This window comes from Neovison vison, chromosome 3 (genome assembly GCF_020171115.1).
Source record: "Neovison vison isolate M4711 chromosome 3, ASM_NN_V1, whole genome shotgun sequence".
In the NCBI taxonomy this organism is placed as follows: domain Eukaryota; kingdom Metazoa; phylum Chordata; class Mammalia; order Carnivora; family Mustelidae; genus Neogale; species Neogale vison.
Genome location: NC_058093.1, coordinates 49,468,156 through 49,486,920, shown reverse-complemented (window position 1 = coordinate 49,486,920; position 18,765 = coordinate 49,468,156).

The following is an 18,765-nucleotide window of genomic DNA, read 5'->3' as shown; positions in this document are numbered from 1 at the left end:
TACAGTATATGTCCACCATATTTTGTTTAGCCTTTGATCTGTTGATGGATACTGGGTTGCTTTCACCATTTGGCTACTGTGAATAATGCTGCTATCAACATGGGCATACAAATATCACTTTTAGTTCTTGCTTTCAAGTCTTTGGAATATATACCTAGAAGTGGCATAGCTGGATCAATGGTAATTTTAATTTAGTAAGTATATTTCAAAAGGTCTTGATTCATTTTGTCTTCTCAGCTTCTTATTCCCAGAACTTTGTCCATCATTTATGACTCTAAGAGAGGAGGAAGATAACTCTGGTGAGTGAGGAGGAGAAAGAGAGCATAGAAGCTTGGGAGGCAGACAGTGGGGCAAGTATGCTTTCCTTATCCAGACCCATTCCAGGCCATGATGTGAGGGTGAAGGGTGTACTGGATGGGTTGAAGGGAAAATTGAAATCAGAGAAGAGTTTGTTTCATTTCCCATTTGGGATTCATCTTGAAGGGTGGTCTCGACACCACTATGGGCAGCCATATCCAAGTAAATTGGTAGAGGCAGAAAATAGCTAATGACACTGATGGGTGAATTGGAGCAAGAGGGGATGCAGTTTAATATGGACATCAGATTGTCTTTCATTCAATGGAAAATCTTCTAGGACAAGACAGAGAGTCACCACTGGTCTGCAAGGCAGATAAGAACGGCACTAAGAACTGAGGGTAGAACTTGATGGCAGAGACACCCAAATCTGGGAAAACAGACCTCAGGTTCACCAGCTACAAATGTCAACATGGCAAGCAAACACATGACACAACAGAAGAATATAACCACTGAAGGTGGCAAAAAGAAGAAGGAATAGTGAGCACAAATGTGGAGGACCCAACAATTATCTGAAAGAGACGGTTGTAAACTGAGTTATCATTAATAAACCAGGTTAGGTCTTCCTGCTGCCTTGGGGGGTAGTGCATGAGGAAGATCACAGCAGTGGTAAGAATATAGATTATTATATAGACTATGATGGTGACCTACAACATGCAGATTTTCTCGTTTACAGATTAACTATAGAACTGGTGAACTGAAGGAAAATATATACAATAAACACATCTTATTAAAATATAACTATTTTAGAAAAACCTCATAACTAACTCAATATTGTATTTTATTTGAGTGAGAAGACCTCATCTAAGGTCCTCCCCGCCTCCCTTTGTGTACAAAGTGGTGTTTGGTGGCTGCTCTGTGAAAATCTTATTACTCCTTATATTTAGAAGAAATAAGGCTCAGTGGAAAGTAGCAGGGGCAGACACATAAATTACTGGGGTTTTCCTGCTGCCACCAACTCTCACTGAGGAAAATAGCTTCATAAAATGAAGAACAGAGTTAGTCACCTCCATGAATCATGATAGGTTTAGTTACACTGACTTGTTGGAAGAATTTTAAGAGTTACAGAGAGTGAGGAGGAGGAGGTGAGGAAAAGACCAACATGTTGTGACACATGAACCATCACAGACTTTCTGTTCTCTCCCTTTAAGGTAACTAACACATGTTGTAGCCCTTTATGACCAGACAGTGTTTCAATATGTCAAGCAAACAAAGAATTGATAGAAACAATACTAACATTCTTCCATTTTAATCAGTGTTTCCCAGGAAAAGAAAAAAATTTTTTTAACAATCTTTCTTTGGTGCATCTGAGCCATAACATGGAACTCTACACAGAGTGGAGATTGTGTAAGGCTTCAGGTCCTCATTCAGTTATTAAGAGGTAGGAGGAATTTCTTGCAAAAAGTAAGAAAGGAAGAAACAAACAAACCAAGCCAGCCAGCCACCTCTGCCATTTTCTTGCTATTACATATTCAGCTCTAACTTAGTCTCGTTGGTTATATGGGGCTCTCAGCAAGGTCCGTGTTCATGGTTTGAATCTCTGACATGGGATAGAAAAATTACTCACTCGGCAAATATTTCTTGAGCATCTATTATGTTTTAGGTACTCCTAAAAATACCGAAGGGTATTGACGCACTGAAAGATAACTCCATTCTCTTTTACTTCTAGTGTTTTCCCACCAAGCCAGTCTCTACTACCTCACTTAAGAATAATTGAAATGAAAAAGGAAAAATAACTGAGAAAGGTAATAAGAACAGGTCTAGTGCCCAAGGCTCACATCTAGAAGAAAGATCACTGTACAAGATGATCTCTCCTGAGTTAGACTCAGTCTTCAACAAGACTTCTTGTTTTGCCATTAACCCAAAGTAAGAAAATATTCTATGATATTTTTCCTTAGGTTTTGTATTTATTTAAATCATGGTCTTTGGAATTTTGTATTCATAGTTAAAATATTGGGGCAATATATGTGCATATATGTGTTAGCAGTGGGGAAGGGGTAGGGTGTGTGTATTTGGCAGGCTAAGAGCAGTGATCTTAATTTAGCAATGGAGGGGACTATAGAGTGAAATGGAATGACTAAGAGGAGGCACGTCTTGAAAGTGTTCAAACTCAGCTATTTCCTGTGTACAGTTAGGCAGTCTGTATTTACCTCTCACACACTACCTTCAGAAAAAAATGTAAGTCCATTTGGCAATGTAGTATTTCCCCAGTTTGCTTTAAATGCATTCAAAAGGGATTCTGACCATCATATTTTTTGTATCTGGTCAAAAGGTAACAACTTTCTACTACTATACTTTTTTTTACTATACTTTAACTTCTATAAAATAATATTGTACCAGACATCCTTTCTGGTGATCTTTCTTACAATAGGTTTTTATAGGTAGGATTCCTCAATGAAAGTTATACATATTAAATAGCATTAACTTGAAAAATTTGGGGGGCACCTTAGTGGCCCTCTGTGTTAAGCCTCTGCCTTCAGCTCAGGTCATGATCTCAGGGTCCTGGGATCGAACCCCGCATGGGGCTCTCTGCTCAGTGGGGAGCCTGCTTCCTCCTCTCTCTCTGCCTGCCTCTCTGTTTTCTGTACTAGTTAATTTTTCCAACTACTAATAGAATAAAGGCAGTTTTCTAAAAAAAAAAAAAAAAAAGGAGAAGAAGAAAAATTTTGGGATCAAATCATGCTTCCACTTAAGATGTGTAAGAAAACCCATTTCCCATCAACCTCTGGGTTCAATTTTTTTATAACTGTACCAGTTTTCATATGCATTTCTTTAATTTCTAAAGAAGTTGGTATTTATCTGTATTTATTGGCTGTTAGTATTTTTTATGAATTGCTTTTTTAAATGTCTATTTTCCCGTTAGGTTTATAGTATCATCAAATAATAGCATACTGAATGCATTTTGAAAAATCTATCAAATCCTTTTTGACTCTATTTCGACTGTCTGGAATGGTTAAGATAAATTTTACTGCTTTTATTGGAAATGTAGAGAAGCTGCACTCTTCTAACAAGCTAATGGTAGAGGCAATCACAGAATTCTAGTCTTACCACTTCCTTTGCTTCCCCCTTTGCCCTGCCTTCTCTCAACAACCCTGGGTGACCAGCACACCCATTAGCCATAGCAGTAATTGAACATGAAGAGTATCCCATAAAACAAGATAAGACGATATGGGTGACTGCACATGAAATGTGGCCCAGGTCCAAAGGATGCAGTTTACTGAGCAGCTGTGAAGCATCAGAAGGGACAGGAGACTTGAAAAGAGAATGGAAAACATTAGCCCCTCAAACTGCATCTGATAAACTAGGCATCTCCTTGGCCTTTGTAGTGTTGTATGGGAGCTGCTCAGGTAAAATTCCAAAGCCAAAGAAACAGAAATGGAAGAGATCTAGGTCAAAAGTTACAACTATGTCAATCTACAATAGAAAAAATTATGTAAATACAATGGATTACTTAAAAAGCTTTTGCAGTCCTAATTTCTAAGTAATGTAGAATACCCGAGGTATCCAAAGTTTATATATCTTGACAGTTGCATGGCAGAAGATGGTTCTACACTGAACTATAATCAATCCTATCGAATAAATATATTTATTGTTGAAACTGAAAAGATAAAGAGAAACAGAGACCCGTATCTTTGTTTTCATTAAAGAATCTGATAGTTAATTCTAAGTACTTCTGAAAAACTCCCTATTTCCTAACAGTTCTTTACAAATATTTTTTATATTGGAATATAATAAATGGTCAGAGGAAGACCTCACTGTTTCAAAATTAGTTTAAATTAACTCAAAAGCCAAACAATACTGCAGCATTTTTCAAAGACCATTTTATATATGGGCTAGCAAAAAACTTAAGGAAATTTCCTTTGGGAAAGAGGGAATAATGCCAGAAATAATTGTTAAATATAAAGTGGTTTCAGGAAAAGATTATTAACTCACAATTGCCCTACAGACATATATAAATACTGAGGAAGTCTGAATTCCATTGGGATTTTCATCACTTAGTCCATAGTGTTAGCAAAGAAATCTGAAATCTCCCCATTAGCTTTCAGAGTGGGGCTCAAAGGAAATGTAAACCAGATGAGGTCTGTTTCCCGAGACCCAGAGCCCAAGCTGTCGGTGAGGTCCCCGGCAAAAGAGGAAGGGAGAACACACAGCCACACTCAGAGCAGTCTAAACTTACCAAGTCTTGACACGGAGAGAAATGAGTGTTATTTACTTTGGCGACCACTTGCCTGATAGGAGATAGAAGGTCAACCAGCTGGTTTTGAAACTTAATTTACTAACTTCTAGATTCACATTATATTTATTTGAGAAAGGAGAGTAGCCAAAGGCTCTTATTTATTTCACTGTGACCAACGCTAAAGGAAGCTAAAGTGGCTTTTTGAAGCATCTATTACCTGCTAATCGCACATTACCCATTAGATTATGAGGTTGTTGTCTACGGCCAAACCACCCTGAACGCGCCCGATCTCGTCTGATCTCGGAAGATTATGAGGTTGTGTTCCAGCCCCAAGTCATTTTGCTGGCAAGTCAGATTAGAGTGAAATTTATTACAGGTGAAAGAGGGTGTCAGTTTCCAGTGTGGTTGCTCTTCTGAAGTGCATACAGCCAGGAAGGAAAAGGAGAACATGATAGGAAGGAAAGAGATAATATTTGTGGTGTTGTGCTTAAGAACGTGTCCTTCTAAAATGATTTTAAAAAGTCATTCACTGAGCATTTATTGGGTACCTACACTGTGGCAGGCACTGCTTACTATGTGCTGGGGAAGAAAAGCTAAATAATATTCACCGGTGAGCGGGACATCAATCTAGTTGTGGAGCCCTTAAAAATGAAAAGCTACATCACTATCTGAGCAGACTGGGTTTTTGAGAATTTGATGTAGTGCACATGAAAATGCGACTAATGGTGGTTTTGAAGAAGCAGGCGTGGGGGATGGGACATGAGCTGCTGGATTTCTAAGGGCTCAGTTTTATCTCCTGGAAAGTTTCAAGAGTCCTTTTGTATTCTAAAGAGTTGAACTCTATAGCACTTGGCAATAAAATCTTAGTTCTCACAGTATAAAAAATTGACAGGATGGATGATGATTAGAGTGGTGGGTGAAGAAGGGCCTTCGGGGTAGAGAATCCCACCCTGAACTCGAGAAACTGGGATCTTCCTTACTACGACCATCCCAGAAGATATAAAAGAACAACATAGTAATGAATCCAGAAGGATCCACTGGTGGTGTCTATCTCTAGCTTCAGTAGACACATACCAGAAATGCAGATTTGCGCTTCCATTCCCATGTAATGAACATTTTCACAGGACTATTTATTTGGATTTTAATGTGGCTAGATATGAAAACTCAGTCACAGTGGGGGTTGAGAGTTATAGACTCTCCATACCATTTTTTTGTAAAAATGGTATGGTAACATTACTGGTAACATTGACTTCTCTGGTCTCTGGTAACATTGACTTCTACGACATCGAGTAAAGGAAATTTCCGATAATTGGAAGCTTGCTGTGACTAATTTCTTAGAGACAAGCTCCCCTGGTGTCCGTTAGGGGCCATGTAGCAGAAATCTCTTGCAGAGTATGTCACCTCCTATGCTTCATATCTGCCAAAGTGGCAGAAGGGAAAACTGGGTCGTCTGTGTCTAAGAAGATTTCTGAAGTCTTGCAGTTGTTTGCTTAGGGAAACTACCTCCCAGTTAAAGGGGAAGCATATGTACAGAGCAGTGTGGCCAATGCAAAATGGGCCCAGGTGTAAGGATTTCTACTTTCATCAGCCTAATTCAGCTTTGTTTTTAATATAGCCACAGCCTATTCCCCTGATTCTCTTTTATGGATGTATGTTAACCCAAGGGAGAAACTGAGGTTTATTGACCATATTGTCTCTTGAAACATCAGTGCCTAAGCTGCTAAGGGTATACAAATAACGAGATTGGTGTTACTGCCGTATTTGGGGCCTATCTGCCAGCACGAGAATGGTATAGTTCAACGGCATTGCAGGGAATCAGATGGACTACAGAGCTTAGAACACCTTATCTCTAGTTGAATTTAGATGACGTGTAAAATCCCCTGGAATTATATACAAGACTTAAAGTCTATGAAAGTGTGTGTGTGTGTGTTTGTGTGTGTGTGAAAGTGTGTGTGAGCTTATGTGTGGGAAGAGTACCTGGCTTTGATTAAGAATTATTTGGCAGATTCTATTCATTTAAAAAAGTAGTAAGATCTAAGAACTATTATTCTCTTGACTATAGCAAAGTCTTTGGTAGTGGAAGATTGTTCCCTTTTGTTCCATGTTGAGCAACCCTCAGCCCTTTTGCTGTGTTAACGTCTCTATATCATCACTTTATTTGCAAGGAAATCTCTGCTGCACAACTTGTAACACTGGGAAACATTTAATGAGTTATCAGCAAACACCAAAGATAAAAAGAACTTTGATTGAATTTCACAAGCTGTTTAAGATTCCTGTGTTCTGCAGATTGCAATGTGTGTTTACACTTCCGTTAATAAAATTCTATCAAGCAGATGACAGGCACCAATTAAAGTAATCACAAAGCATATTCTTTTCATAATCCCTGAAGTAGACGCTTTAAACATTGGCTTGCAGAAGCATTACCTGGCATGGAACATCTTTGATCCCACAACTTCTATAGCCTATGGGATTTCAGCCATTCCCATGCAGGAGAGTTAGAGGAAACAGAAACTGATTTTTGGTGTTTGCTGAAGATATCAAGTATGGTTCAAGCTGCTGAAAATGTTGCTATCTGTCTTAGTTAGGAAGTCTGAGCTGTGGCAACAAGTAGATCCCCACTTCAAAAAATGCCTCAGATACAGTAGAATTTTAGTTCTTACTCACTGAACTGTTGTCTGGAAGATCCTGCATATATAGCAACAGCTTTGAGAAAACAATTAACCAGAAAACTCAGGGTCTTATTTTTCTAAACCTAGGAGAAATGAGTGGTATTATTTCTTCTTTGGTACAAAGTAATTGCCTGACTTCCATATTCCTCCTAGTACACGCTACCGCGTTTTACAGTCATCAGGGAAACAGCAAAACCATTGACACTGGTTTCTGGGTAAAACTGGGTGTTGTGGTCTCCCAAATGAACTTGCTGAGAGAGAGGGGCTGGAGCAGGAGCTGAGCTCTGAGTGGGACTGGAGTCTGTTAGGGATTCCAGAGCTGGGGGCCCAGGAAGGGCTTCTTCCGGCTGGGGTGTGTGTGCAGAGAATCTGAGCTCCTCTTATAGAACACAGATGTTCTATTGGAAGGAAACAACTCAGAGTAAAAGCTGGGCAGCATCCAGGGTCATGAACTTAGAGTTTAAAATATCTGTCCATGACCCCACCAGCCTGTTAAGATTTCCTGCTGACCCTAGAAATTCAAAGGATTCTAAGTTGGCACAAAAATTAGCCTCCTCTTCACAATCCAGATGTCTAAGAGTTTCCAGGCTTGGAAACAGGTAGTAAATGCTTTGTGATTTTGTTGTCATTAATTAAAGGCTGAGGTCAACACCTTGAATAATAGAAATAGCCAAACTACACCCCCAAATAATATAAGTTGAAAGGAATAAATATGAATTCACTGGGTTAGATAAATTATGAGAAAGAAGGATTTAAGAAGTAAGAGCAGCTGTGTTATTCTTAAAGAAAAGAGGCAGCTGGAATCTATAGGATCCCAGTCTGGTCAGTGGTCCAGTAGACTAAATTTTAAAAAACCGATTGTTAAGTGTTAGGAAATACAAAAACCACAAACCAGCTCTACTAGAAGAAGACATTCACTTGTTTGCAGTGTAAATAGTATCAACAAAATGTGAACTTCCAAACTTGGGGATTATTTTTAAGGAAAAGTAACTGTTAAAACATAATTTTTAAAGGGTATAATTATGACTCATGCAAATATAAAATAAACATGTGCTGAAGATTTCAGTTAACTCATTAACTGAGGAAATCAGTAAAATGTAACAAGCAATTCAAAGAAAAATTTGAAGAACCATATAATACACACACATAGGCATGTACACTCACACTAGGAATACTGAGGATAAATATACAAATAAATGCAAATGTGGCTTTTTGCAGAGGGTGAGAGTAGAGGGTGGGGGGGAATCAATTGTATTTCCACCTGGACATAATTAATTTGCATGTCTGTGGACAAGAATCATTTGCATTGTTATTAGTTATCTACAAATTATATAGAGTTCAAAATAGCTCAAAGACAATGAAAGAAGCCAACCTCAAGGATTCAGAAGATCTGGAATTAGATAAGGCCTAGTTTTCCATTGAAGATATCCAGTAATCTTGTTGGTCTATTTTAAAGTCTTTCACAGTGTATCCTGGCATATATGTGACTCTTAAAAATATGGCAGAAATATTACCATAAGCCTTTTCAATGTCCGACTAGGGCTGTGGTTTTCAAAGTGTAGTCCCTGGACCAGCAACAGAAGTATCAGATGGAGCTTATTGGACACACCAGTTCTTAGGACCCATCCCAAACTGGAAACTTTGGGAGCAGGGCCTAGAAATCTGGTTTAACGAGCCCTTAGTGTGATTCTAATGTATACCCAAGTTTGTGAAGCCACTGATAGATAATCCCACACTTATTATTGGTTAAGATCCAAACTCAGTAAAGTTAGATATTATCTTGTAGGAGATAGAAAAGTTGCAAATGATTCTTGTTTGGTGGAGATGCAAATGATTTCTGCTTTGCAGTTAAGACAGCAGCAGAGGCTATCATTCTTGCTTCTTTCCCTAGAAATTATATTTCAGCATTCTGTTTTTCATGGACTGTGTAGCAATTTCTCCTGTCTTTGAACCAACTTTGTCATCCTGCTGATTTCCTTATTAACGAGGTAAATACATTTGTGACAAGTGCTCACTAAATATTTGGGAACCATCTTTAACTTTTTGAAAATTATATTTTGACATAATGTAACTGAAGTAAGAGGTACTTTGACTCATTAAAGGGAATGCAGTGCAACTGAAGCAATTACAGATTATTATCATCATTAAAGGTCAGCATGTGGGATTGAATCTGCTTGGACTTTTTTTGGATGATAGAGATGTAGGAAAGATGTTAAAGTTCAAAGCCAAGGGCCAAGAAAGAATTCTTGAGATGTCTTTGGTGCAAAAAGGTGGTTTTTATTAAAGCTTGGGGACAAGACCCATCATAAAAAGTATGGGGACAGGACCCCAGCGGAAAGAGCTGCACTGGGGTCATGAGGAGTGGCCCATGATATACTTTCAAGCTCAGAGGGGGTTAGGGATAGAATAAATCTCAAAGGAATTTTGGAAGGAAGGTTTCCAGGACCCTGAGGGGGCTAGCTATTGTTAGGTAAAGGTCATTTATTACTTTCTAATAAAAGCTTAGTCATGGGACCCTTCAGATGTATATTGGTGGGTCATACACTTGGGGGATGTTTGCCAACATGTATCTTGGGGGATAGAGATAAAGGAAGTTTCCAAAGAAATTTTTATATTTTGGAAAACACTTACAGGACGTAAGGCAAATGCTTAACCCACTGAGCCACCCACACCCCCCACACACACTGTTTTTAAGGCTAAGATTGTCCTTTGCCCTTAGCAAAGTATTAACATTGAGGTAGCTGAGTTCCTAGAGGAATGTCACTCTGCCTGTTTCAAGAACTTGTCAGTGGGCTGCAAGTAGTAAGGAAATGTAATAATTTTACTTTGACCTTTGTTTCCCACATCACTAGACTACCATAAATCAGGCTTTATTTTAGCTTTTCATACAAGTATGAGTTACCTGAATATTATCCAGTTTTCCCCATGGTTGTCTCTGGATGGATTCTCATGCCATTCATTTCTTTCTTCCTGTCCCCACTTCTTGCCTTCCTCTGCTGCCGCCATGCCACCATAGATATCCTGTTTTGTTTTGTCTCTCTAGAGGTCTAAGCCAATCCTCACATCTACCAATTGAGAATATCAGTGATGAAAACACATTAATGACTCAAAAAAAAAAAAAAAACCTGAGTTGAATTTTTATGAGAAAATAAAAATAAATTTCAAAGGATTTTTAATTATGCTCTTCTTGAAGCTTCATAAAAATACCCTAAGGATGCTTATCAGTTTTTACCTGTCTTTGTGGGTAGCTTGGTGGAAAAAAGTTTAAGATAGAGAAAGGGTCCTAAGAAGACTTTTTGTCTTTGTCAACTTCTGCCAACCCTCAAAGGAAATACACACTGTATTTTTAAAAAAATATTTTTATTTTTTATTATTTTTTAGAAGATTTTATTTATTTATTTCACAGAGAGAGAGAGAGAGAGCACAAGCATGAGGAGCACCAGGCAGAGGGAGAGGGAACAGCAGACTCACTGCTGCTCAAGGAGCCCAATGTGGGGGCTTGATCCCAGGACCCCGAGTCATGACCTGAACCTAAGGCAGACGTTTAACCCACTGAGCCACCCAGATGCCCCCGCACATTGAGGCAGCTTACTGGGCTGGGAAAATGAACCTGGGAGTTCTGCCATGCTTTCAAGTGGAGGAAACTTTCTACTAAATTACGGAATTTTCTATTTGCTCAGATAAAATTGGTCCCTGAAGGGGCTCAGTAGGGAGCCATAGACAGATTTAAAGGGCAGAGCATAAAAACTAGAGTGAAAGGTCTTAAAGGTGATATTAGACTGAAGAAACCTAAGAGTCAGTCATTACTACAGATGTCTTTCAAAGTGTGTTGTCTCCAAGCCCTATTGTAAACAGAAAAAAGATGGCAGATCTAAGTACAGGCAGGAGCATGTACAAAATCCCTTTACATCAACCTACGTTTATCTCACGACTTTTTCTCCATGTGCTCTCTGCTGTGGTTCTGTGGCTTCTACACCTATAAACACATTAAACACGATGTCACATGTACACTGTTTTCCTTGACCTGGATGCCATTTAAAACAAGTCATTTTGAGTGTCTTTTAATTTGCTGTCTGCCACCTTGTCTGACGCATAAGTTGGTCATTTTCTCCTAGACTTCTTCTCCTTTGAGATACTCCCAATTACAGATTCAGGTTTTATACTTCATGTAAGAAAATGGTTCATTAAATAAACATAAGCATTATTACAGTCTTACAAGGAGAGGAAGAGAGAGGAAAATGTAGCAAAACCTTATAAACCTTATAAAAGCCATAGATTTGAAATAGGCCATAGATTTGGAATAGGGGGTCATCAAGTCCTTAGCAAATTTGAACCTTCCAAGGAAATGAAGTTATCTTCATATACATAACACAAGGTTCTGACAGATTAACTTGATTTTCTGTTTGCCATCTCTGCCCTGCTGGTAATAACAGAGGCAGTATGACTCACTGGCACACAATCTTTTCATCTCTGTGAACCATCTTATAATGTAAACCAGAGTGGTTACTCCACTTCCCTTGGTCTCTGTGAGACCTTAACATGCTATGTAAACAAGGAAAAGGCCCCCTCAGCGCCTAACTCTCAATGGTAATGAACTTCAAAGACATTTGTGGTATTCCATTCACAAGTATTTCTAATTTGGGGCAGATGCACATATGCAAAACAACGTTGTCAGCTGTAAGTGGTATTTACATTGTGAAGCTTTTTGCCCGAGTACTGCTCTCTCCCTTCCTGTTGTAATTTATTTAGAGGAAGCTTCTAGGAGGTAGGGGGAGAATGGTTGGTGGCAGTTTAGGCTGGCAGCCTGGATGTGTGTGGCCTTGGGGAAAGTCTGCTTTGAATGAGAACACTGGCTGAATTTTCATCACTAGAAAGAAAGAATGTTCAAGGGAAACCATCCGCATATAAATTCCTTTGCCTGGAGATCAGGAGGGAAAGGATTTTCAGAGATGCCCTGTAGGATGCCTTTTGTCTCTTAAAATGCATTAATAGTAAGTGCATCTCTGTGCAGACAGAGCTCAAAGCTTCCCCCAGCTAACCCCAAATTACAAAGTATAATATTGTCTTTATTTGTCTAAATCCATTCCTTTTTATCAACAGTCTGTGAGATGGGAAGGAGATGCGAGAGACAAAACATCTGGGAATGAGAACCTTTCTTATCCTTGACATTAATTTTAATGAACGTTTTTCTTATTCCTTTTTATTTAACTAAATTCTATCAATTTATTTCTTAGAATTAACTCCTGTTTCTTTCTGCCCATGGCATACTGCTGCCATTTAATTTCAGATACCAAGTTCTTAAGCCTGGAAAACTGGATAACTACCGTCCGATCTTCCTTCTTTCGTCCCCAAAGGACTGGTTTAAGTCTTTCTAAAACGGCAAATGATCAAGTCACTTTACTTCTCAAATATGGCACTCACGCCTTTCATGTAGAAACTCTTTGAGTGTCTGCAGTGTGCAAGTGATAGTTCTAGACCCTGAAGCATTGCTCCCATTTTTGTTTTCAGTTCTGTCTTCTACATTTTCCAAGCAATTTGTCTGCTCGCTCTGTCCTGAACACACCTGTTGAGTTTTTGACCCCCAATTTTTGCTCACTTTTTATCCCCACCTGGTGTGTCTGCACCTCTTGTTACCTGCTAAACGCCTCTTCCTTGTGGAAGGTCTGATCCAATTCCACTCCTCTGCGAAGGCTTCCATGAAGATGCTCTGGACCTCATATCTTTCCTTTCCCCAGACTTACGTAATTACCAACAGTTGACTTTACTCAGTCATTTGCTTCATTTACTATTGAGCATTGTCTTTTATTTGTTCACATTTCACACTATGTCTCCATTGTGATTATATGTTTTAGAAAAGAAGAACATATATATTTTTTATTCCTTTTAATGTTGCAAAGAGAGAACATTATTGATAGTTAAAACTACATGATGATTAGCTGAAACATCATATACTTACTATCAAAGGAAGAGTCTGATATCTGAATAAAGAAAAATTTGTTACTAAACCTATCAGTCACAAAACAAAGAATGAAAACAGAAGACTGTGTCTTTAGGGTCTAGGAGTAGTCCTAGAAGAGTAGTCCTAGAAGACCTAATGATCTAGGTCCAGATAAAGACAACACATTCAATTGCACTTTTTGGAATGATGCCTGTGGTTAGTTTTGTTGGTTGTTTCCATTGAGAGACAGAACACAAAATAATCCTATCACAGTTGAGTAAAGCAGGCTCATCTGGGTTGTTGGCAGAATTCATTTTCTTGCAGCGGTATGACTGAGGACCCCAGCTTTTTGCTGGTTGTTGGCTGGAGGATGCCCTCAGGTCCTAGAAATGGCCTGTGGTTTCTTGTCACAGGAACTTCTCCAACCTGCTTGCTTCTTCCAGGCCAACAACAGAGGTTCTTTCTCCACTCTTGAGACTGAATCTTGTATCATTTTACATAGTCAGGAAAGTGACAACCCATCACCTTTGCCATATGCTGTTGACTATTAGCAAGTCACAGGTTCTGTCCACACTGAAAGGAGGGAATTACATAGTGTTAGCACCAGGCAGTAAAGAACCCAGAAGCTGTCTTAGAATTCAGCTTCTATAACATGTATATGATTTTAAAGCAGTGTATTTCCATAATGCATCTTGAGTATTATGTAATATTTATTAAGAATTATTGTTTATTATGTTTACTATAAATAGTTTCCCTCCCCTACAACTTACGATTACACAGAAACAATTATTTCAATATATTTAGTTGATTCTTCTGTTATTTACCTCCACATACCCAAATAAGACAGGGGTATATGGCATACACCCAAATAGTGTGTCTGTATTGCAGTTCTGGTCAGGTTCTCTCAGAATATTTTCCTTTGGAGCCACGAGTCACCATGAGAAAAGCTGGAGTCCACTATACTGTGGTCCTGTGTGATAAGGCCACCAGAGAGAGGCCCTGTGTGGGTATTCAGGGCTATAATTTCAGCTGAGATCCCAGCTTATACCTGGTATTGATAGTTAGATATATAAATAAAGATGCCTCCAGGTGATTGCTCCTCCCAGTGCATGTGTCATTCCCTGCCGTTGAACTATGTCTGCTAAGACCCCCAGACATAGTGGAGCAGAGTCATCCCTCCTCTACCTTTCCTAATTCCTGACCCACAGAATCCATTATTTGAAGCTAGGAAGCTTCTTCTTATTATCTCCACTGTTAGTATATTAGGTTTCTTCCCTTGGGCATTTAGACCCTCAGAAAATCAAATTCAGAAAATATTAGCCTGAATACTAGCATTTTGGGAACCAAGCAAGGGCAAATTGCTGGCGTTCTCAACATTCAGTTGGTAAGCTTCTAGTTAATCCCTAGCAAGTAGATTTCATTTTGTTTTTCTAGGCCTATCCCATCCTCAATCATATTTGTTCTTGGATTTAAAATAACACATTGTGTGTTTTTGTGTGTGTGCGTGCGTGTGTGTGTGTGTGTGTCTGTCTGTCTGTCTGTCTTCTCTGTGCATACAGGAAGGTGGGTAGAGACCGGAAGAGAGAGAAGTTGTTTTCAGTAAAGCACAATGGGCAGGAGATTCCTCAGCCAGAGACACTATTTGACTCTCTTCAGTGGGATCAGTTTGAGGCCATATCCCAGGTTTTCATGTGTTTCAGATGACCTCTACGCAATGAGAGCCACTCCACAGGGTCTTTAGCCGTGAATGAATTGCTCCCTGTGGTAATTTCTTCAAAATCTCTTAAATACAGATGTTAAAAAAAGTCTCTCTTATATTTATTATGAGTCATAAATTCAAGAATATTCTGTGTTCTCTGGATATTAAGTAGAGAAAATTCATCCAAGCACAGATAAGTAAACACCTCAGATTGGAAAATAATTTACATATCTTGAAAAAAAAAAAAAAACCCACCTGACATTATTAACTAAAGCACCTGTTCATTAGAAAAGAATACATCTCTTGCTGCTGGAATTTGGTACATGTATTAAATTTGTACCATAAGTAAAGGGGAGAGATTCTTATTGATTTCTGAATTTGACATCTGTTAATGTGTTGTTTTGTATCAGTGACACACGATTGGCTTTAAATGCCTGAACACTGTTTGTACCAGCACATTTTTTTCTCTTTTCATTTCTTGTACCAAGCTCTTGATGTCATAGAAAATATCTTCCTGGAGAGTACATTGATGGTGCTTTTATCATAATTATGATTATTATCACCTACTCTTATCATTTGGGACCATCCATTTTCTTGCTGTATGAAAGGAATAGCTTTTTAAGTCACATGGCCTTTTAAAAGAGCAGAAATTGAAAATTAAGTTGAAACTTCCATCTGAACTGACCTTTGACTTAAATATAGCTGCAGACTTTTTAGGGATTGTCAATCTCAGTATGAGACAATATGGTTTTTGGGTTTTTTTTCCCTTTTTAAAACTTTTTCTTTAGAAAGCTATTTAAAAAAAAAAAGAAAATTAATAGGTCCTATGAAAAGATGAAGGGCCAACTTCTAATTATAGCTGTGAATTCATTATGTTTGTTGAACTTAGAGAAGGGCATTTGTAAAACTGTAGCACTTTGTAGAAAGTAATTGCAAAACTGATCTGCAAATCAACCAGTGTCACCAGTCCCCTTAATTCCAGGGATGGAGATGGTCTTTACTGTCAATGGAAGCATTCCAAAATAAGGATCCAGCATGCTACCTGGTATAATTTAAAATACTAAAAACTCTGTCAAAGTTTGAACCTTCTAATTTTAGTAAGCTCAGTTCCGAGTGTTTTCTATTTGGATAATTAAAAGCTCCCTTGGCAGATCTAACATCAAATCTATGAGCGAATCTTGCGGGATTTGCATTATTGACTGATGAATAATACTGACTTGAAACAAATGTTTAGCTCTCATTTACAAATGAGTGTTGAGGAAAATTCAGAAACTGTTTAAAAAGTCTAATGAAATACTTGAAAACAAATGACTCTTGAGAAAGTATAAGCTTTCCAATTTAGACAGTCCTTCAAAAGATAGCTCATGAATTTATTCTAAAATAAATATAAATTTTATATTTTTTATTGTGAAATATTTCAGGTGTGCAGAGTTGTATAGAAAATAATATAACAGATACTCACTCATAAGGCTACCATGGAGACCCAAAGTATATATATTTGCCATAGATTTTTCAAATCACTTTTGTTTTTAAAGAAATGAAATTGAGAAAACTAAAGCTAGAACCCCACCACATTTCTATTCTTTGTCTCTTCAACTATCCTGAAATTTATAGAAATTATTCCCGTGTGAGTTTTTAAATTTTTACCAATTTAAAGTATTATTTGGGCATTTAGAGTGGTTTTAAGTACTGAATTATTTTAAGTATTTAATGTGTGTATAAATGGTATAACATTGTACTAGTATCATGTAACTTTTAAAATTCACCTTTTTTTTAGATTTATTCACGTTTATAGATAGATCTACACTTTCTATTTTATTTCTTGCTGCTTAATAAAATTTTATTGCAGGGATAAACCAAATTTTATTGATCCATACTCTTACTAATGGACACTAAGTTATTTCTAATGTTTTGCTATTACAAACAGTGCTGCAACAAATATATTTGCCCATGCCTCCTGGATAACAGGTGTAAAGGTTTCTTTAGGGCAGTGGTTCCCAACAGATGATTTTGCCCTTGGGGGACATTTGGCAATGTCTAAAGACCTTTTATTTATTTGTTTATTTATTTTATCCATTGATTAAAGATTTTATTTATTTGTTTGAGAGAGACTGTGAGCAAAACAGAGAGAGTATGAACAGGAGGATCAGCAGACAGAGGGAGAAACAGACTCCCCACTGAGCAGGGAGCCCACTCTGGGATTGTGACCTGAGGCAAAGGTAGATGCTAAACCCACTGAGCCACTCTGTCCCCTCTGGGTGGGGGATGCTACTGTTATCAGATAGATAGAGGCTGGAGATACTGCTAAACATCCTTCACTGCACAGGGCAACAAAGAATTAAACTGTCCCTAAATGCCAAAATTGCTAAGATTGAGAAATTCTGCTCTAGGATATGTAATTAGGAAAACTAAATAGAGACACATACTATGATCATGGATGTTGGGTTCAGTAGCCTAAAGATAAATTCCTCTCAAATTAATCTATAAATTCAGTCTAGTTCTAGTCAATATTCCCATAGGGTTTTACACAGAATTTGACAAACATGCTCCATAAGTATATTTTTTAGTCTTCCCAGCATTATCAGTGGGTCTAAAGCACACTGCTAATGGCTCAAATTCATAAATTTGGAGTATACAAAGGGAGTCTGATTATCTTCCAATAGCATGTTTTTTCAATAAAGAATTTTTCTCAGACTGGATTTAGGGTGGTGTCATTTAGCACAGTTGGTTCCATGCTTTCTTTTTCTTAAAATACTTGTATGGATTTGGCCATAACACTTGCGGCGTTTCCAGCTTCTATAGGCTACAGTGCCTATAATTAACATTTCAGTTAATTACCAACTTGGTGATCACCAGCATGGACAGGATAGGATCTAAGGCTAAGTAACTTAAACTCTAGGGGCAGTCAATGCCCTAAATGAGAATCCAGATTCTAGACAGCATTCTTTCAGAAAGAAGTATACCTCAGAAGTTAATTTCTCAACTTTCCTAGGCATCCATATCTTCATTAACTCTTAAATTTTACCAAATATTACATTTAATGTCAGAAATGGGTTTTTAGTGTCACATTAGCATGATGAATACTGAAATGGCCTCTCCTTGGTGAAATAAAAATGGTTTAAGTTTAAATAATGCAGTTATTTAAAGTCTTCATTTTGGTTTTAGAGAACCATACCTCTCCATGCATGCAGTTCAATATTCCTTTGCTTTTCTGTTGTGGATAATAAAAGACTTGGCTTTGATTGCTTCCACTAGGGAGCTATAAACTTCCTTGAAGAATCTTTGAGGTCTGCAACACATTACCAGTTTCTGCTAAGTTAACCATTTCCCCAAGGCCCTGATGAAGTTAGAACTAGATCTTAATTATTGTTGTGATCTTGTTGACCAATACTGGTAGGTATCATAATATATGTGGCCTAGAGTGAGTAGTCCCTTCTGACAGCTTCATTATAGGCTTGGGAGCTGTGGCTGGTTGTTGTGGTAGTCATTTCTTCCTTCTTCTCTTTAAATTTAATGGTTTCAAGAATAGAGTGCTGAGCACTACAGTCTTCTTTCATGATTGTATGCTCTGGTTTGTCTGGGTTTATATAATAATTATTTATTTATTTTACTCATTCACTTGACTAATTACTGAGCACCAACCTGGTTTAGGATCTTACCTCACTGGCATATGTGAGGTTGCCTCATGAGGTCTGGGACTTTCTTTCATATTGCTTTATACCAGTTGTCTCCTCTTATAATCTCCTGAGTAAAGTATCCCTCCTAAGGGCTCCAGTACACTCTTTGCTTCTCTAGAAATCACATTTGCCACACTGGAATATTTCTGCTTATCAGCAATCTGGATTCAGATTAACTGGTCCCAAACCCTAGCTCATTCCTTACTAGCTCTATAACCCAAGGGAAGTTACATATTTTCTCCAAGTTTTTA